We start from the raw sequence: 21,296 nt of genomic DNA, 5'->3' as shown, positions 1-21,296 counted from the left end.
CTTCCGAAAATGCTTTTAACGGAAAACTTTTCCGTTAAAAGCATTTCCGGAAAATCATGCCAGTCTAGACGTAGCCAAGGAGCTCTCAAATGCACGAAGTAAAGAAACAGAATGAGAGATCTCGGGGACTGCTGGTAACAGTAGCCAGAGCGTTCTCAAGCAAATGTGGTTTCCAAGGTGATGCTGACTTTTAAAACGAAAGTCGTTATTTGTCTGGCAGAATGTGGGCTCCCCGATAACTTTCATGAAGCCAGTCCAGCCTTCACCATGCAATAGGAGGGATGGAATAGAGGTGAGCAGTGTGTGTGGGACTTGTACAAAGGGTATGTCTACACTGCAACAAAAATCACCTGCAACTGACCCATGTCAGGCTAGGGCTGCGGGGCTGTAACACTGTAGTGTAGGCAATCTGGGGCCCTCCTCCCCTCGCAGGCAGGCCCACTGATGGGAAGGCAATGGGGGCAACTGCCTCAGAGCCTGGTGATACCAAAGGGCCCAGAGCTCCCGGCTTCTACTGCCACTACTACAGTGGGTGGAGCCCCAGGCCCTTTAAATCGCTGCCAGAGTGCCACGAGGTGTGCTCCGGACAGCACTGAAGGCTGCCTGGGGGAGGCCCAGCTCTCTCACGGCAACACCGAAGGCTGCCTAGACCCAGCCCCGCCCCTTCTACCTGAGGCCCTGCCCCTTCTGGGGCATAGAGCCAGGTTCCCCTGACTTGCCATGGGGTCCAACGATGTTGTCAGCCCCATTGCTCACAGGACATCTACACTATGTTTGTGTATCCCCGCAGCGCAAGTCAGCTGACATGGAGCCACCAGGGGTAGTGTTAAAGCAGTATAGATATACCCAAAGGCTGCAGAGACTGGCAGGAATCCCCAGCAAGAGTTGACCTCATTCTACAGTGGAGGGGCAATTGCTGGAGCATGCTTTCTGGTTCCAGGCAGGGCCGGATTAAGGCATGAGCTAGCTGGGCAGCAGCTTGATAGCTGCCATTGGGTGCCGCGCCTGGCTCCCGGATCGCGAGCTGCAGCAGTTCCCAGCAGCCACCCTGCAGCGGCCACCCGGGCGGGGACTGCATTAACCCCCACAGCGCCAGCCAGCAGTGCCCTTCCCCCTGCGGCCATGGGGTCCTGCATGGCCAGGCTCAGGCGGCCCTGGGCTGCGCACCAGTGGCGGTAGCCAGGCCAGGCACGTGTGTCCTGCTGCCGCCAGCTCCACGTGCCCTCCCCCTGTGCAAAAGACAGCCCTCGCCCTTCTGGAGGTTTTGACATTCTAGTAAGCCAAGGCACACAAAGCTGAGCATGAGGCAGTGCTGTCCTTCCTATGGAACTTTTGCATACAAGATCCTGCCCACTTTCAGATGGAAAAGCAGGTTGGCAGCTACAAAAGGGGACTGGCAGGCAGGACTCCAGGCCCCTATTCTGAACTTTGCAGTGAAGTATCATTATTCCCATTGTAGACCTGAGGAAATTGGGGCAAAGAACTTTCCCAGGCGCACACTGGCAGCATTATGAGGCTTCATTAATAAGAATTGCAAAGCGCTCTGAGATCCCCCGTGTAAAGGAGGATTCCACGTGCCAAATGTGACTTCTTATGCATTTTTCTAACTTGACAACTTCCTCAAATGTGGAAACAGTGGAAGAGATGATAGACATAATGTTTTGCACACGCATGCAATAGCAGAATGAAGCAATACAGCCACAACAGTGGGCTGGTTTTGCGTAATGACAACTCTTCTCAGTGACATGTGAGGTGCACAGCTGGCTTGGAGATGCTGAGTTTAAGCCACAATTGCACTGGAGTCTAGCATGCGCCAGTGTGTGCAATATATAACTTGTTTCACAGGGCATTTCTTTTGGTGACAACTTGGCTTTGATCTTCATCCTCTTCTTGTTCGCAAACTGCTGGACCTCTAATGGCAATAGCGGACTTATTGATAGTGCATAGAATGAGAGGGGAGGAGGATGCAATGGGCAGGGACCAATCCATCAGTCAGTTTATGTGCAAACTGCTAGACACATCAATTTGATGGAAGCTGTTACAAGCTTGGTTAACCCTTATTAAATCTGCCTGTGTAAGTGATTTACACTAGTTTAAAAGGTGGAGGCCCAGACCTATAATATCTATCTTTTCATCATGAGTAATTCCACAGAGAACATTTAAAGTTGGGACGATGGGGCTTCAAACATTAATCCTTATCTCCCTCCCTTTTTCTTGGTCACAGTGATAGATCCTGGTAAAATGGCTCAGAATTTAGTCACTGTGCTTTAGACCAGGGACTGATAGTAACTGAAACTTTGGCTAACCAGTTGCTGCTTCAGTTTTCCATACTCATAACATAGGCATTTGCAAGTGAAACCAGAGCATGCTGAATTATTCCTGTGGCCAGTGCTAGGCATCTCAAGTCTGATGGAGTGTCCTAACTTTTTTGATCAATGGGGTTATTTGGTTTAATCAGACAGACTGTTACTTTTCTGTTCCTGGTTCATATTGCCACTGAGCCAATTAAATCTTCAGTGTAACTTCACTGTGCCGTGGTTGCAAGATTTTTGACTACTTAAAAATGAGAAAATACTCACCTTGCATGTGATTCATAATGAAGCTCACAGAAACCCAGTTGGAGCTGAATTCAAGCCATCTGAAATTGGAAGGCATTTGGAGAACCTTCTTTGGGCTCACCTCTACTTTCTAAGGGAAGAAAAGATATCCAAGCTCATCATATAATATTTTTTATGTCACTCTATCATTTTGGTATTGAGTGTGTAGCTTTCATAAAAGCTTTGCAAAAAGCCTGAAGGCTACCCAGGAGATATCTCCCATTCCCCTCCCAGCTACTGTGTACGTGTCTGGGTTCTTTAGAAGTTGTGAGTATATTAAAAAGTGAATCTTTCTAGCAGGTTTGCATAGGACATATAGACAAACAGTTTCAAATACTTGGGATTTTAAAACCTTTTCCAGACTGGTCTTTTAAATGCCAAGACATGAGGATAAACACTAACTGTGCTTTAGTATTACTGGAACATATCCAAATGAACACAGTTATTTGCTTCTGGTGTCCTCTGTAGGCCAGCACCACAATAATGGCTTTGATCTTGCATGGTTGGGAGCCCATTACAGATGAGACCTTTGTGTCCCCGCAAGAACATTTTCCCTGCCTGTTGTACAGTATGCAAGAGACCAATGGTGCAGTAAGAAATAAATTGTCAATTTATTTCATATATTGCACTGGCTAAATGTATCACCGAAGTGCAATTAGGGGACTTTACTTAGACACGGTTAGTTGTTCACCTTAAATCTCATCCATGGCTATTCGCATGTCATGCATTCAGTTGAGTTAATTTGACTGGGGACACCAGCTACACAACCAGCACACTCAAAGGTCTTGAGTCTCAACTAAATCAGGAATTAAGTCTAGTTAAAATTTCCTCACATTCATGAAAAAAAATTGTCTGTTTTGGGTCATTTCTCAATAGCCATTATGGTCACATTTATTTATAAATGGCTTAGCAAGGCTTTGTACATTGTTACCATGGCTTATAAGGCTGACTATTGATACATGTTATAATCATGTTCCAGAGTGAGGCAGTTTCAATAAACAATCTATTGACCCGTTGGAGACTAATGGCCAATTAACCCATTTGTAGCGATATATACAAACAACCATTTATTAATCCCTTTAAAAATACTTTATAATGTAGCTGCAGCAGCAGCGGCAGGTGGGAGTCCTGGACCCTGTTACATCCTGGACCTGTAGGGCTCTTAGGTGGCTCTTCTGCATCCCAGTGCCTGCCTCAGGCTACAGCGCGGCCAGGCCCCTACAAAGGAATTTTGGGCACCGGGGCTTTTTTAGGAAACGTGGACCACAATTTTTTTTAAATACAAAGGAGTTCAAAATAGTCATGCAATGAGTGTGCATAAGAGAGAGTAATGACAAATGTGCGTGGAAACAGTGATTGGTAAAATGATTTTGTTATAACATACTAAAAACTTATACAGTGATGACGGTTTTATAGAAATTACCTTCTGGGATCATGGCGGGCAGTGTGTAGGGTTGCATATGGTTTAACGAAAAATACCACACACTTCCCCTCCCCCTCCACGCCAAAAAAAAGGGGAAAAAATTCTGTTGAGGGAAAAAAAAGGGGGAGACCAAAGTTAAGCCAAAAAAAAAAAAAAAGCGCTGCACCTTTAAATGGCCCTACACTCCTCATTCCCCCACCCTCGCCAGACGTGGCAGGGAAAAGTGTCCCCGCGGGGTTTCTGTCCGAGGGAAACAGGAATTACTGGACATTTTACATGTCTGGTATTTTTCTGGGTTTTTTTAACCAGATGGGGAACGTGAATACCGGATTGTCCGGGTGAATACCAGACACCTGGCAATCCTAGCAGTGTGGCCGCCAGAGCCCCCTGCTCTCTTGGCCACCTCTGCCTGTTGCTGCTCTACTTACTTGGTGAGGCCAGCACCCGGTGAGTGCGGGTAGGCTTCTGGTCAGCAGGGCTGGGCCTGGGCCACTCCTCGCGGGTGGGAGGCACCACTCCCCCAGTCCTGCTACCACTCCTGCCTGTCCATTCCCCCTGCAACACAGAACTCTCCCATCCCCCTAACACAGCAGTTCTCCAACTTTTTGGTCCATGGCCCACCTCGGTTAATACAAACCTTTCCATGAACCACCAGCTGCTAATGGAAACTAGCCATTAATTACATAATTACACCAAGCCATTTTGCTAGGGCTGCAGCTGGAAAGAATGGTTTTATTTAACCAGTAAGAAAGAAAATATTAATTTAAACAGACTAAGCACTTTAACTTTCTCTTGTTAGTTTAGAAAACTTCATTTTAAATAAAGTAAAATATTAATTTATATCCAACACAAAAGGTTTCCTTGTTCTCTTTATTTATGGCAGGGGTGGGGAACCTTTTTTGGGTTGGGGTCACTGACCCAGAAAAATCTGTTGGAGACCACAGAGCAAAAAACAAACAAAAAAACAAAAACAACAACCCTCCAAAAAAAACCAACCCTCACTGATGTGGCCCCCAGCTTTACTCCTCTGGTGCTTCAACCCAACCAGGGGAAGGGAAGAGACAGGGAGGACTAAAGTTCAGGGCTCCCCATAGGCCAGATTTACTCTTCTGGGATTCCAGGTTTAGTGGATTTTGTGGACCCCCCCAGGCTATGGGGTTGGGACAAAAATGGGGCGTTCAGTGTGCGGGACAGGACTGCCAGTAAGAGGAATGAGGGTGCAGAATCTGGGCAGCAGGTAGGGTGCAGGCAGTATGAGTGGTGTGACGTGTGGATGGGAAGTGGGCTGCAGTAGCAGGCTGGGAGTAGAAGTCTAGCCAGGGAAGAGGATAAGAGCAAGGGAAGGTGCAGTGTGTGGCAAGGAGGAAGGGTGCAGGAGAAAGGGTGGGTGCAGGACCAGGGTGGAAGTAGAATGTCTGGCCAGGAGGGAGGGGGCAGGAGCAGACTGAGGCTATGGTATCTGGCTGGGAGGAGAGGGCAGGTGCATGCTGGGGATGAGAGGGTCGCAGCAGCGTGTGTGCGTGAGGGAGCTGGAGATGCAGAGGGTCTAGGTATGAGGAAGGGGAGCAACTTACTTGCACTGGTCCCAGGCACCACCTTCCATTACTCCCATTGACTGGATACTAGCCAATGGGAGCAGTGGGGAAAGCCTCCAGGCAGCATGCTGGCACTGCTGTTCCCCCAGCCAGGGGACGGGGAGGAGGAGCATCCCCCCCCCCCCCACACACACAATGGGAAGGCAGCACTGGGAGGCTGAGGCTGCAGCGCCAGCATGAGCTCCCTGCTGTGAGTGGAAGAAGGGGGCTGAGCTTGTGTCACGGACCATCTAGAATTAAGGATGTGAAGGAACAGGTACTTTGCTAATCATGTAATCGATACAATTTGTACCGCCTACACGATTAGTCGAGAAGAGGAAGGCTTGTTCCAGGACTGCTGTGCCTCTGCATTTTAAATGCCTAGTGGCTCTTACTGCATTTAGCATGCAGAGATGCAGCAGTCCCATGCAAGCTGGGCCTGCTAGGTCCAGCAGCCCCTGTTTGTGGTGACCCAGCTAGCTGCGAACAGGGGCTGCTCCACAGCAGCAGCCTCCCCTATTCCCCCCCCCCCCCCCCCCCGCTGACTCTGATAGAAATAGCAGTGGGAGCAGGCAGCACCATAGAGATAGTGCTGGGGGGAACCAGCTTTCAGCCTGCCTCCCCCCCGCACCAGCTCCTGTTGCCCTTCCCCCACTTTCTGCCTCTCATACAGAGGCAGCAAAGATGGGGAAGCAAGTAGCCAAGTACTCCACTCAACTATCTGTTAAGCTTATGCAGTCGAATAGTTGAGCACTCGCATACATCCCTACCTGGTGGCCACAGCCTCTCACTGACTTGGGGTGCCAGGGCAAGTGGGGCCCTGGGTGGCTGTGGGGCAGGTCGGGACAGCAGCACACCAGGCATACTGGGAAGGCAGAGCCAGGAGGAATAGCTGGCCCAGCTGCAGCAACTGTTGCTTCAGCTTTGTATTCATGGGTGAAACTTTTTGAATCCTATGTGACAGACAGGGGAAGGGGAGAGCAGGACTGGGAAGAGTGGGGCTGGCGATAGCCGAGTGAGGGACACTGCGGTGTGAGGACACTGCTGGTGTGAGGAGAGGGGGCAAACTGAGCTGGGGATGGCTGGGAGGTGCCAGGCTGGGAAGAGAAAAGAACAGAGGGGTGCGGGCAGAATTAGGCAGGGAGAGAGAAGCCTGGTGGGGAGGAAGAAAAGACGGTTGGGCAGCAGAGCTGGGCTGGGGGAAGCAAAGAGGGGAAGGAGCCAAGCTGGGTACAGGCCTGCTGGAGGCAGAGCTGGACAGAGGATGGCTGGGGTGGCAAAGGAGGGAAAGCGGGTATGAGGGGTACCTCTGGGCAGGTGGAGGATGGGCTACAACTGACTGGGGGCCCTCTGATGGGTGGCACTCAGGATTTCTCTGGGTGTGGGAATGGGAGGCCTGTTGCTAGGTCTGAGGGAGGCAGACAGGGGGCCCATTCATTGTGCTATCCTGGGGCCCAGAATTCCTGTCAGCGGGACTGTCTGACACACAGCTAGGCTAAGCAAACAGAACTCTGTAAAGCTGAAAGAGGATGCCTATTTGTAGTGTTTTTCACGGGTGTAGGAAAAGTACCCCCTGGTATTCTGCAGTGAAAACTGTAATAAGGCATTTTAACACAACTACAGTGTTGTAGTCCTAAAAATGGGCTTGTGACTGCCAGTAGAAAGCTGGAAACTACATGCAAAATCAGCCAGCATGGGCTCTACCTCACCCTTGGTGCATGTCACTGAGGTGCGCAGTTAAATGTAGCAAGTGGTTGTACAGCCACGGCCACAAAGGCTGCCTCTGATTTAGCTGCCACCATCTTCTGTTGCCCTTAGAGAATGACAGACTGACATACCAAGAAAAATCACGTAGTTTGGTCCTCAGTATATACCTTCTTCTACAGTATTCTAACACTTACACCAACACCTCATGCTATATTGCAGCTGTTGTATTTAACACAACTGTCACTGATCACTTTGAATTTATCTTGAGGTAGTATAAACTCTCTATTGGAGTATCCCATATGCATAGCCAGGCATCATCCTAAACTAATTATCTCCGCATATAAGGTAGTGGACAACATCCTAAACTTTGAATCAGAACATTTCTAAAACGAGAGGTATCTACATGAAAAATTTCCAAGAGAATTCAGGCTAGACCCAGAAATCCCAGTGATACTCAAGGAGCACATCCCAGCCTGACTTGTAGGCAGAGTCGATACAGCAGCTAAGGAAAAGAGAGTGGACTAATTTTCAGAAGTGCTGAGCACCTTCAATTCCTGTTGACTTCAATCCCATGTCAATTTCAGTAATAGCTGTGAGTGCTTACCATATGTAGGAAAACTGCAAATCCATTTATTGAGCACATTACTTCTGAGTATTTTAAAATACTTCACAAAGAGACAAGGAAAGGTCAAGTAATTTTCTCAAAGCCATAGCCCAATTCTGTGACAGAGCCAGGAATAGAAACCAAATATGCCAATCCAGTCCCCAATTATTGCAAATAGCTCACACCTCCTCTCCTACGCACTGTGGCAGTCAGTAGTGTCTCCTTTGTAACATGTTTATACAATCACATTGTCACATTCTATTATACCTGATATGCCGGTGCCCATGTACTGAAAGCACTGTTATTTATGATTAATTATTAAGCATCTCCATCTTTAACATCCATAAAGTTTTTATACAGCAGAGGCTTTTCAGCTGTAATAATAGTTTATGTGGCTGCTGAATATCTGCTGTTTAGAGTTAGCAGTTGTCACTGAACAATAATTTATAGGAGAAAATAAGTTTCATAAAAGCCTTTGAATGTGCTGTCATAAATTGGCAATCTGAACCCTTCGATTTCTACATGGCAGGTTTGCACACACACACATCCCACACAGGCAAAGGACGTAGAGTCTCATCCTCTTATGCAACAGTATTAGCAACATCCTGTACACAGAGTTCTGGCTCACAAAGGAAAAAGAGCATGACCGACAGAAAAGTCCTGCCATAGTCAGTAATTCCTACAGAACCCAACGCAGCAGGCTGTACTCAAAGGCAAACAGTGACCTTTAAAAAAACCACTCCTCTTGCAATGACAAATTAGCTCTCACCATTACTGGGATCCTCTCCCTCTGGTGATTTATGATCAGAATCATGCCAGGTGCTAGCCTATTACAAGTAAGTAACAGTATTAATTTATATGGCTTAGAACATAAAAAAAAAACACTTTTTAGTTATCTCTGAGTCTAAAAGCAATATACAAAGGTAGACTTTGGATGTGGCAGTTGGCCAAACCCTTGAACTAATGGAAACGGATGTAGCTTCATCAACATATGGGAAGTACAAGGCTACGTCAACATTGGCATGATCATGCGCAAATACTCTTTAACGCAAGAGTTCTTGCGTTAAAGTATTTGTGCAAGAGAGTGTCTACACTGGCATGTGCCTTTGCGCAAGAGATGTACTTTTGTGCAAGAGCATCCGTGCCAGTGTAGATGCTCTTGCACAAGAGAGCTCCGATGGTCATGGGCACTGTGGATTTGAATCCCACAGCATGTGTTCATCTGGAGCTCTCCCATCATACGTTGACAGAGCTCTAGCAAATTCATGTTCATTTTGGTTAATTTCATGGTCATAAGGTTTTTAAAGGGTCAATTTCAGAGCGTTACCTCTGAAATTTCCCAGTATACTAAACATGGGGGTCCTGGCCCAGAAAAGCCTTGCGCGTGGGGGGGGGGGGCGGAAGGGGTGTCACAAAGCTACTGTAGAGGTGTCATGGGATTGCCACCTCACTTCTGCACTGTTCTGGGGTTTAGAGCCTGGTTCCCATTTGGTAGTCACTGCTATCCAGGTGCCTGGTTCTGAAGGCAGAATCCCTGCCAACACCATTGCCAGCTGCAGCACAGAAGTGAGGGCTGCAGGGTGTTGGAGTGGCAGGGTTACCATATGGCTGGGTTTTCCCAACAGCCTTCCTGCCTGGTCACAGGCTGACATCTGGGGCTGCAGTCTCCCTCCAGGTGCTGGAGCTGTCTCAACCAGCAACATGGAGCTTCCTGAAGCTGGAGATGGTTCTGACCCAGCTTTTGCAGGTGAAGAGAAAGTCCCATCCCTCCCCAGGCCCCAAGTAGGAGCTGGAGCCTGGCCCACAGTAGGCGATCCTAGCTGGAGTGTCCCAAGCCCTGGTTTAAACATACGTCCAAATTTATTGCTGAACACTAAGCTCAAACTTATGGTTTTCAAGGGTAGGGCTGGAAATGGATAATTGCAAGAGACCAAGCCTGAGATGTAACTGAGAACTAAAAATCTTGCTATACCTCCAAGCCAAAGATAATAACTGGAATTCAGCACAGTCTTGAATACAACTATTGCAACCATGAGAGTAGGATTACATGCTGACCGGCTGCATCTGATGAAAGGCATCAGTACTTGAACAACCCATAGAGGAGAAGAAAAAGGATCAAAGCTAGCAGCTGGCTTGACAAGTGATAACCCTGGGAAGAGCCAGTTCCCTCCCTCTGGTTCAGGACTGTCAAAATATAGCAGCTGTACAAACTGTATTTGTGAAAAAGCTACACTGGAAGCAGATCCTTACTTGAAGTGGATAGTCTCCAATGTGGCTTTCTTAAGTCCCCCGCCATCCACATTTTGGTCTCCATAATTCAACCTGGAAGTAGTTTGCTAATGTGAGTAATTTGGGATTTTTAAAGAAAGAACAGCTGCATGGAAATCAGCCTTCTAGACTATGTCGAGAACTGGGCAATGGGTACCCATCTAGCACAAATGGAGTATGTTATGAGACAAACAGTCCCTTTTCATCAACACAGTAATCTATAGTGCTCCTCCCCAGCAGTTAGCAGCTAAGTCTACAATGGTGCTTTACAGCATTGTAACTTACTGCACCACGGGTGTGGGTGTTTTTCACATACCCGGAGCCAGAAATGTACAGTGTTGTAAAGTGCCAGTGGAAAGCCAATAGCAAATATGCCCTAAGCCACATGCAGAGTCAAGCGTCAGAGCAGATATGTAAACTCAGGGATCATTCCCAGCCCCGTGCCTCAGTCGCTGGTGAGGAGCTCTGTTGCCTCAGGCTACATGCAGTCAAGTCTACACTGGCACCTCACAGCACTGTAACTTTCTGGCCCGGGGTGTGAAAAAACCCCACCCAAGCACAGCAAGTTATAAGCGCTGTAAAGCACAGTGTGAAGCAGGCTACAGCACTGGGAGCTGCGCTGTTAGAGACTCCCCTCATGGAGCTGTTTTACACTAGAGATGTAATTGACTAGTCAACTAGTAATGCGACTTGTCGCTTCCCCCCCCCGCTTGCTGCCTCTATCAGAGAGAGGCAACAAGGGTGGGGAGCAGGAGCCGGTGTTCAGAGGAGCTGGCTTAAAAGCCGGTTCTCCCCAGCACCGTCTCCATGCGGGGCAGGGGTGGTAGAGACACAGAAGGAAACAGCACGAGTGGGGAATGAAGGAGTCTCCTCTTGCACCACTTCTGCTGCGATTCTACTCTTAAAATGCAGACTCAAAAGCAAAAGCCCCACAAGGAGCTTGGGGCCAATGGGAGACTCCCCTGCTAGCCCTTCACTCTCTGTGGGGCTGCCTTTTGAAATGTACAAGAGCCCTGGTGGGGCTCTTGTACATTTCAACAGCTCAGGTGCTGCAGGGAGCAAGGGTCCAGTGCCCCACTGGTCCCGTGCTCCCTGAGGGGCTTCCACTTTTGAAATGGAGCAAGAGTTCAGCAGGGCTCTTTCTGCAGTTCAAAGGCAGAGGCGCCCTTATCGACTAGTCGATGGAAATTCCATTAACTATTTGATTAGTTAATTAATCTAATTTTAACACTCCTAGTTTATAGAATCATGGAATCCTAGAGCTGGAAGAATCCTCAGGAGTCATCAAGTCCAGCCCCCTGCCCAAAGCAGGACCAATCCCGACTAAATCAACCCATCCAGGGCTTTTTCAGGCTGGGACTTAAAAACCTCTAGGGACGGAGTTTCCACTCCCTCCCTAGTTAACCCATTCCAGTCCTTTCACCCTCCTAGTGAAATGTTTTCCTAATATCCAACCTGGACCTCTCCCACTGCAACCTGAGACCATTGCTCCTTGTTCTGCCATCTGTCACTACTGAGAACAGCCTCTCTCCAGCCTCTTTGGAACCTCCCTTCAGGAAGCTCACTCTTCACTTCTGCAGACTAAATAAGACCAAATCCCTCCGCCTCTCTTTGTAAGTCGTATGCTCCAGCCCCTAATCATTTTGGTTGCCCTCCGCTGGACCCTCTTCAATGTGTCCACATTCTTTCTATAGTGGAGGGTCCAGAACTGGATGCAATACTCCAGATGTGGCCTCACCAGTGCCGAATAAAGTGCAATAATCACTTCTCTAGATCTGCTGGCAATTCTCCTCCTAATGCACCTTAATATGCCATTAGCCTTCTTGGTTATAAGGGCGCACTGTTGACTCATATCCAGCATCTCATCCACTATAATACCCAGGTACTTTTCTGCAAAGCTGCTGCTTAGCCAGTTAGTTCCCAGCCTGTAACAATGCTTGGGATTCTTCTATCCCAAGTGCCGGGCTCTGCACTTGTCCTAGTAGAACCTCGTCAGATTTCTTTTGGCCCAATCCTCCAATTTGTCTAAGTCACTCTGGACGTTATCCCTACCTGCCATTGTATCTACCTCTTCCCCTATCTTAATGTAATCTGCAAACTTGATGAGGGTGCAATCCTTCCCCTCATCCAGGTCATTAATAAAGATGTTGAACAAAACTGGCCCTAGAACTGATCCTTGGGGCACTCCGTTTGAACCGACCGCCAACCAAACAATGAGCTGTTGATCACTACCCGTTGGGCCCGACCATCTAGCCAGTTTTCTATCCACCTTACAGTCCATTTATCCAGTCATACATCCTTAACTTGCTGGCAAGAATACTGTGGGAGACCATATAAAAAATTTTGCTAAAGTTAAGGTATATCACATCCACTGACTTTCCCATGTCCACAGAGCCAGTTGCCACAGCATAGAAGCTAATCAGATTGGTCAAGTATGACTTGCCCTTGGTGAATCCATGTTGACTATTTCTGATCACTTTTCCCTCTTCCAAGTGCCTCAAAACAGATTCCTTGAGGATCCCCTCCATGATTTTTCTGGGGACTGAGGTGAGGCTGACTGGTCTGTAGTTCTCTGGATTGTCCTTCTTCCCTTTTTTTAAAGATAGACACTATATTTGCCATTTTCCAATAGTCTGGGACCTCTCCTGATCTCCACGAATTTGCAAAGATAATGGCCTGCAATGACATTTGCCAACTTCCTCAACAGCCTTGGATGCATTAAATCTGGACCCATGGATTTGTGTATGTCTAGCTTTTAAAAATAGTTCTTAACCTGTTCTTTCTCCACCGAGGGCTGCCCACCTCCTTCCCATATTGCGTTGCATAGTGCAGTAGTCTGGGAACTGACCTTGTCTGTGAAGACAGAGGCAAAAAAAGCGTTGAGTACTTCAGCTTTTCCCACAACATCTGTCAATGGATTACCTCCCCCGTCCAGTAAGGGCCCCACACCCTCTCTGATCACCTTCTTATTGCTAACATGCCTGTAGAAACCTTTCTTGTTACCTTCTACGTCCCTTGCTAGCTTTTGCCTTCCTGATACAGCGGGCTGGGAGAGCTCTCTCAGGCTGTGTCTAGACTACATGCCTCTGTCGTCATAGGCAAAGGCAAATGAAGCCGCGATTTAAATGATCGCGGATTCATTTAAATTTACATGGCTGCCGTGCTGAGTCGACAAACAGCTGATCAGCTGTTTGTCCGCTCAGCGCGCTAGTCTGGACACTCCCCTGCCGACATCAAAGCCCTTTGTCGGCAGCCCCGTTATTCCTTGTGGGATGAGGTTTACCGGGGCTGCTGACAAAGAGCTTTGATGTCGGCAGGGGAGCATCCAGACTAGCGTGCTGAGCAGACAAACCGCTGATCAGCTGTTTGTCGGCTCAGCGCGGCAGCCATGTAAATTTAAATGAAGCCGCGATCATTTAAATCGCGGCTTCATTTGCCTTTGCCAAAACAACAAATCTATATGGCTCCGTCGACGGAGCCATGTAGTTTAGACGGACCCTCACACTGTGTGGGGCCATGGCCACACTTTAAAGTGCTGTTGTGGCAATCCTTCTGTGACAGCGCTTTCAAATGTAGACAGCCAGGGATTGGTGTTCCTTCCCCATCTGTGAAATGATAATGACCTATATGCCTTACCGGGGGGGGTCTGAGGAAGAACAGAAGAGTGAGGGCATAGAGCTGGGGGTAATTATAACACAGTATTTGTCATATTCCGTTTTATAAGGAAAGGAAGCCAAGCATTCCTTTAGGTTCACTCCCTACCCTTGCAGCCACTGACTCTGTTAAACAGTGCGACTGTAAATTGCCCTGGTCAATAACACTCTACAAGTAAAAACTAAAACAACCACAAATAGTCTGGTAGCACTTTATAGACTAACAAAACATGTAGCTGGTATCATGCGCTTTCGTGGGCACAGCCTGCTTCTCTACAAGTAGTTTTTTTGTCAAAGGGTTGGGCCTTGCCAGAGCCTGAATTCTTGGGTGTTTATTAGCCAGCTGTCAACTGCCAGCAAATGAAGAGGGTGGAAGACATGTACAGTCACCAATTGTAGGAGCCACCCCACTGCTAAATTGTCTTTGTTAACTCTGAGATCCTTCTCTTTATTCCATGGGCCTGATGCGTTGTTCCTCCGGTACTGGAAATGTTCTCTCTCAAATCTTGTGTGCTCTTTGTCTTTTAATCAAAATGTTTGTATTCCTCACATTCCCAGAGCTTCATTCTTTCCCTTCCCAACTTCCCCCAATCAATCATGTTTCACACCTGCCAATTATTTCATTCTTGCCTTTAACTTATTTTTGCCCTTTCCCCTTACGTAACACTGGTCTTTTTTGTTGCTGCGAGTCCCTAGGCTGAAATGGATTCCTGCACAATTTCATCCCCACATGTTTAAAGAGATACAGTCTGTGTCAAAAAACTCATTTCTTTCTACAAATGTTTTATCCTTTATTGACAGGTTTCAAAAATAGCCATGTTAGTCTGTTTCAGCAAAAGCAACAAGGAGTCTGGTGGCATCTTCCAACTTACAAAAGCTTATGCCATAATAAAAGTGTTTTTAAGGTGCCTCTGGACTCTTCATTGTTTTTATCTTCTAGTGCAGGGATGGCCAACCCGCATGCAGCTCTTCAAAGAAAAAATTGCAGCTCCAAAAGGGGCAGCGTGTTTCTGTCTGCACGGGATGCCGGTACAGACTTCAAAATGGCTGTTTTGAAAATGTCTGCCTTAAAAGGGCAATGTCTGCTTTGCTCTTAAAAGGGCTACAGCCCATTTGCTCTACCAAATGTGGCGGCCAGGGCTTTTTTATTTATTTATTTATTTATTTATTTATTTATTTATTTTTTGGCTCTATAACTTTTTACCCTTGGCTCTTTGAGCTGTGTTCACCATTATTTTGGCTCTTTGTCTGTAATGGGTTGGCCACCTCCCCTCCCTCTCCCCCCCATTGTAGTGTTGCAATTAACACCTAAAATAACTGTAAGAGAGTGTTGGAAAATCAGTTCAGTTGTTTCTCCTGCATATTTATATTCTTCCTTATGGATTTTACAGAAAAAAGTGGGGGAAGATGAGAAAAATCAGCAGGGCCAAGTGTAGTATCCAGAATGACTTTCACTTTAAAGGGATATCTTTATTTGAAAAACAGTGCCCAGTTTTATAAATATTTAAGGATCTCTCCACAATTTATATATATATGAGTTTTTAATCTGGGTGATGGCCTGCCATCACAAAACCCTTTCATGAGAATTGAAAGGCAAATGCTACAGTAGTGTGGATGGGACCTAACTCACTTTTTCTAATACTTCACTCACTCACTGTATCCAGAGCTACCTAACAGGTTTTGTGCTTGACACTGGAGAATTCAAATAATGAGGTAAAATGTTGTGCAGAGTGAGGAAAAGCAACTGATGTTGAGCCGAAACATTTGGTGTTCTTCCTTCAGCTTTTGGTCCTTGTACTAGTTCCAGTAATAAACGGTCACTGAGCCAAAACCTCACTCAAAGGAAACTACCTCATACAGGCAAGAGATGTCTGCTAAGAGACATTACAGCTTCTGTAGCTACATCTGAAGTCTTGCCCTTTAACCTGACTGGCCCTTTGAGCTAATGGAAAGAGGTAAGGTTGCAGAGTTGGGAAAGATTTTTGCTTGAGCTTTTCCCACCGTTATAGTCAGCATTAATTCAGATGATGACTGACATTCATTCTCACAGTATGCACATCACTCATCCTCCAGCCCAGTGACGTAGCTATGCAGCACATGGCCTTCGATGGACCTATCTCATGAACTCACCTAGTTCTTTTTTGAATCCTCTTATAGTGTTAGCCTTCACAATAGCATTTCCTCAAGGCACCATGCTTTCAGTGTCCCTAGCCGCTGTTTGTCACTTCTTTCCCTCTGGGGCATCTGGCATTGGCCACCATTGGAAAACTAAATACAGGGCGAGATGGACCTTTGGTCTGACTAAGAATGGACAGTATTATGTTCCTAGTGCATGAGATATGGCCCTAATCAGCAGGGCCATAACCTGGAGGATGTGGGGCACCAGGCAAACCCACCCATAGGCCCCGCCTCACCTCTCCTCCAGTTCCACTTGCCCCTGCTCTATCCCTTCCCTCAAGTGCCATCCCTGCTCCGCCCCTTTACCCTCTCCCTTGTGTGACGGAATTACTAGGGGCCATGTGGCAGCAGGGGTTACCTCCTCCTCCTGCACTCACCATAGCAGCAGGAGCTGGAACAGATGGCAGCCTGCTCCATCCTGCTCTGCTCTTCCTGCCTGCTGCACCTGGCTTCTCTACAGCAGCGGGAAGCAGAATGCCATGAGGCTGGGGATCTCTGCTTTCTGCTGCCACAGAGAAGCTGCATGTAAGTCAGGCGATTGCATTGCTTCACATCCCTCTGCTGTCAAAGCCCCTATTGTAGACACTCTGGTTTATACTGGCAAAGCTGCAGCTAAATGGTGTTTTTAGCAGAATAGCTGCAGTTTTGCCAGTATAAACTGATTCAACACTAGCATCACTTTGCAGGTACAAACTCAAGACACGTATGTAAATGTAAGTAATTAATGGTATGATTGGATGGGAGCAGGGCCAGTTCAGGGCCACTGTGCCATAAGGAATAATGATCTAAGGCAATTGCTCCTGTGATATTTATTCCCAGTCTGAGAAGATTTTACCTACAAACTGTTATCTGCTAATCCTAATCTAAATCACGCCAGCGCTCTGAAATAGCAAAAACTAGCAGCACATCTGTAGCACTAAAATATGGGTTGGCTCAGTTTGCAACCTGTGCTATTTATGTGAATACAAAACATTTCATATCAGAAACTCAGTACAATCAGTGCCCCCCCTATTCCTCCCGCCTGAAACCACATTGAATTGAAGGGATGGGGCCGAGGGAAAGGTGTATTAGCAGCAGGATCAAAAATGAAGTTAACAGAAGTGATCAAAGATGAGACGCCAGTGAATCCTGCAGTGTCCTCTTTTCCTAAGATACTTTTCTGCTGAACATTTATACTGCACAGTTCGGCCTGTTTGTAGCCACTTTGTTGTCATTATAGTGTGACAAGGCCGTGAGCTAAAAGCATTTATTGGCCCAACTTTTGTAGACTGAAGAGCTGAGCTTTCATGTTACACTGAGTGCTTCTTCTGTATTGATCCAACAAAAGAGACTGTTGCACATCTCTATTTTTTTCCATCCAGGTATGGAATTTTTCCATCCGTGTGTGGAATAATTTTTATGTGCAGCAAGCATGTGTAAATGTGCACCATCAATAAAAACACAAAACCTACCAGTGGGTGCTCTGCTAATCAGCTGGGTAGCATTTGACTGTCTTCTGAGTGGCCACACAAGTGTGCAGCAAGCCCCGGTCTGCACCTACCGTATCTCCCTTTCATATTCTGAGATCAACACTACTAGAACACTGCAAACACTAGGCAGTGTTTGGTGACTCAGCTATAAAATGGCCACACTTTTCAAATCTTGGTTACAAAGCATGGATGGCCAGTAACCCGGACACCTGGAGAGGCTAGCTGCTGGACTCTCCCCTTGTGCCCCTCTCTTCTACCCTACTCACCCCCGAGGAGCCCAAAGCACACACACTGCAGCCCATGACCCCAGCACTGCTCAGCTGGGGGCAGGAAGGCCAGGCCCCAGCTCTGATGTGCTGCAGCTTCAGCCCCAGGGCTCCAGTCCCCAGAGTACTGGGAAGGCAACATGTCTAATCCCAACTCCCTGTGGGAAGTGCACTGGTCAGGGGGCTGAGCTACATTAGGCTCTTTGGGGATGCTTAGCCTCCCACTGCCTACAATACCTGGCACCCATGCTACTCTGTCAATACTGTATTAGCCCATGAACCAGCCTGATCCCATGGATGTGTCTGTCAGTGTCCCACTGAGACACGGAGACCTTGGCATGAGCTGGCGACTAGTCTGCCAACCTCACAGCCTCTACTAAGGGAAGATTTTTCAGCTTATATAAATAAGGCAAATCATTGTCTAAGTACGCATGGAAAGCCTTAAAGCCACTCAGGCTTGCTCAGAAGTTCTACACAGCTTTCACTGTACCCCCAGGGCTCTTTCATAACAACAGCACTGACTGTCCATGGCCACACTGTGTGGCTTTATTCCAGACATTAAAAGCTCCACAATGTTATTACTGGTCTGGTAAAGCCAAATGCATCATGGCTGCCCACGAGGCTGCCACCTGTTAGGGTTACTAGATGGTTTAAAAAAAATACTGGACACACTTGATCTCAGATGTGGGGGAGGAACCGTCTGCGAAGGAAGTGGGGCTGGCCAGGAGCGGGTTGGGGCGAGTGGGGCTGGCTGGGAGAGATTGGGGGGGAGCCGACCAGTGGGAAGCAGGGCTGGCTGGGAGGGGGTTGGAGGAAGCTGGGCTGTCTGGGGGGGAACCGGCCACTGGGGAGTGGGGCTGGCTGAGGGGCAGCTGGAGGGGGGAACTAGGCGCCAAGGAGTGGGGCTGGCCCAGATGAAGACAGATCCTGGGGTGCTGCCCATCCCGCGCATGGTCCCGGCAGGGCACACTGGGGAGTCCGGCCCTGGGGATTCCATCCTGCCCCGACCCCGGTTTCCCCCCCTCTACTGCGTAGTTGTGTACTGCCTGGCTGGTAGACACAGTCACGCAGTGTGAGCGCGCCTACCAGCCAGTCAGTAGCCGCTGTACTGATACTCATGATAATAATAAAAACGTAGAAAATACTGGACATTTATATGTCTGTCTGGTATTTTCTCAGTTTGTTTCCCGAACAGAACGCCCCAAAACTGGATTGTCCGGTGCAAACCTGGACACCACCTGTCCATGGGCGTTTGAACCAGGATCCCCTGCAGGTATCCACCCCCTGGACGGTCCCACTGACGAGCTGTGTTTGCATTGACCCAGCTCTTGGAAAGCGGCCACTAGTGCGGAGCTGGGGAGCTGAGGGCCTGTGCTGCAGAGTGCGGGGCACGCCCAGGTCCCTTGAACTTAACTGACCCCCCCCCCAACTAAACTCTCACACGATGGGGGGCGCCCCGCACTAGCAGCCGCTTGCAAAGGCCGGGGTAGGACGTGCCGCCCGGCTCAGCGCGCTGCTCCCGGGACAGGCGCTCCCACTGCAGCCCTGTCAGTCCCGGCCTCTCGCCGCCAAGGGCGCTGAGGCAAGAGCCCGGGCGAGAGGAGCCCCGCGGCGGAGCCACACTCGCGCTGCGTCTGCCGCGCGGACAGTCCCAGGCGGGGCGCAGCGGGACGCCGGCAGCGGCTGGGGCGCAGCTGGGGGCTGCGCTGCGGCCGGAGCTCGACCCAGGACGCGGGTAAGCTGGAGCTGGCGGGGGGTGGCGAGGCGAGGCGGGGCGGGGCGCAGGTGCCCGCACCTGGCTCGCTGCGCCCCGCCCCATCCGCCAAGCGGGGCCAGAACTACGGGGTCGGGGCGGTGGCCGTGCGGGGCGGGGGAAGGGGCTCCCCGCGAGGTACCCCAGCCCCCTGGAGCAGCTCTGGAGGGAACGTGTTCGGCCCGGCTCGGGCTCCTGGCAAAGGGCCAGAAGAGCTGGGCACCTGCCCTCCACAGAGCTCCTGTAAAAGGAGTGGGCCAGGCCCGCTGAGCCCCGGGCACAGGGATGCCTGCCTGCCTGCACAACCCCGCCCCTGGACCTGGCCGCACAGGGAGCCAAACGCAGGTGCTAGTGCCAGTCCCAGTCCCGGCAGCTCTAGTTTGTCCGTACACAGGCCCCGACTCAGGAGGAGTTTGTGTGTGTGTATGGAGGGGGCAGGTGCTTTATTTGTAAACATGAACCTAAGGGTGTGGATGCAGTGAGCATGCTAACTTGAGGGACCAGGAGAGGTGCTTTTGCCTTGCAAAGTAGCACCTAGTTTCTCCAGTGGTAAAATGTGACCAGTCCCCTTCCTCCGGCTTGTGGGACTCTATGGCTATGTCCAGGGCTCAACCATCACGGTGAAAATCACTCGCCAGCCCCGCACTGCGCATACGCAAACCACCGGTGAATGGGGTGACCAGCTGAAATCTATTCCCACAGGCGCATAGATAAGCGGATTTCTCGAGCCCTGGCTATGTCTACACTGGAGCGTTGTTGTGCAAGAACTCTTGCGCAAGAAAACGTCCACACTGTCATGTGTTTTTGCACAAGAGCATCCATGGCAGTGTGGACGCTTTCTTGCGCAAGAAAGCTCTGATGGCCATTTTAGCGATAGGGCTTTCTTGTGCAAGAAACCCCTGCCGCGTGTCCACACTGCCCTCTTGCGCAAGAGGGTTTACACTTGTTAGAAAAGAGCGTAGCTGTTGCGCAAGACGCCCTCTCTTCCAACGCCGTACAGTAAATCTCTTGCGCAAAAGCAGGCGGGCAGTGTGGACGCTCTGCGGGTTCTTACATAAAAACAGCCGTTTTTGCGCAAGAACCTGTCAGTGTAGACATAGCCCAAATGATTTGGCAAAGGTCCCTCAGCCAGTCATACAGAGTCTAGGATTCCCAAGTCCCTAGGTATGGGTACATTTAACATTGTAATTAAAAACCTCCCACTGGCCTGTGCCAGCAGACACTGGACTTGGGCTAATGGGCTGGTCCATTGCACTGTAGCCCTTTTAGGCTCACTAGGCCCATGCTGCAGCCCAGGCTCTAAGCCCCAAAGTCTGTCCCACAGGTTAACAGCTGCTTAGCTCAAACCCCAGGAGCTGGCCTAAGCCCAGCCAGGGGTGTATGAGCAGTCTAGACAAAGCTCCAGTTTCCTCTTTCACAACATTCACACTACACAACACTTCGAGCACCTACAACATGTGTACACTGAGATTTCAAACTGTGAGTGATGTTGTTTAGTAATAAGGATTTAGCCCAGGTTTCAGTTGCAAACAGTAACAGGGTCATTATTAGAAATCAGAAGGAAAGTCCATAGAAATAACTGAGGTAGCTGTCCATATTGCCCAAAGCAACTGTTCTAAATTGACACATTATCTATGATTTCTGGAGGCTGGCCTGTCTGGCACAAAATCTATATAAGCAAATACAAGATGAGTGTTTTAGCCTGCAACAGGGAAACTGACACAGATCCCACATGCTACTGACCTGTTTCAGTTGATCAACAAGCAGTGAGTAAGTCTTGTTTGCTGACTACCATACTGGATAC

The 21,296-nt window shown here is 48.8% G+C and overlaps 1 protein-coding gene and 1 long non-coding RNA gene across 6 annotated transcripts in view; one reads left to right on the top strand and one right to left on the bottom strand.

The window, feature by feature from the left end:
• Positions 1 to 21,296, bottom strand: part of LOC112544560 (uncharacterized) — a 24,103-nt gene extending 2,807 nt beyond the window's left edge. The window contains exons 1-2 of one of the 2 annotated variants that reach the window (XR_003087898.2): positions 21,236 to 21,296; positions 2,580 to 2,688 (exon numbers count right to left, since the gene is read on the bottom strand). This is a non-coding gene — a long non-coding RNA (uncharacterized LOC112544560). Of the gene's footprint in view, positions 1 to 2,579; positions 2,689 to 4,020; positions 4,129 to 21,235 lie in introns of those variants that run through there. The other variant, XR_012902945.1, reaches the window with a different exon arrangement.
• Positions 19,080 to 21,296, top strand: part of TLR5 (toll like receptor 5) — a 39,015-nt gene continuing 36,798 nt past the window's right edge. For 3 of the 4 annotated variants that reach the window (XM_075925255.1, XM_075925252.1, XM_075925253.1), the window contains exon 1: positions 19,086 to 19,474. The gene's annotated coding sequence lies outside the window, so the exon portion shown is untranslated. Of the gene's footprint in view, positions 19,475 to 21,296 lie in introns of all 4 variants that reach the window. The other variant, XR_012902944.1, reaches the window with a different exon arrangement.

The sequence above is a fragment of the Pelodiscus sinensis genome, chromosome 3 (assembly GCF_049634645.1).
Source record: "Pelodiscus sinensis isolate JC-2024 chromosome 3, ASM4963464v1, whole genome shotgun sequence".
Classification (NCBI taxonomy): domain Eukaryota; kingdom Metazoa; phylum Chordata; order Testudines; family Trionychidae; genus Pelodiscus; species Pelodiscus sinensis.
The sequence above is the reverse complement of the archived record's forward strand: the minus strand, read 5'-3'. Positions and strand labels throughout refer to the sequence as shown.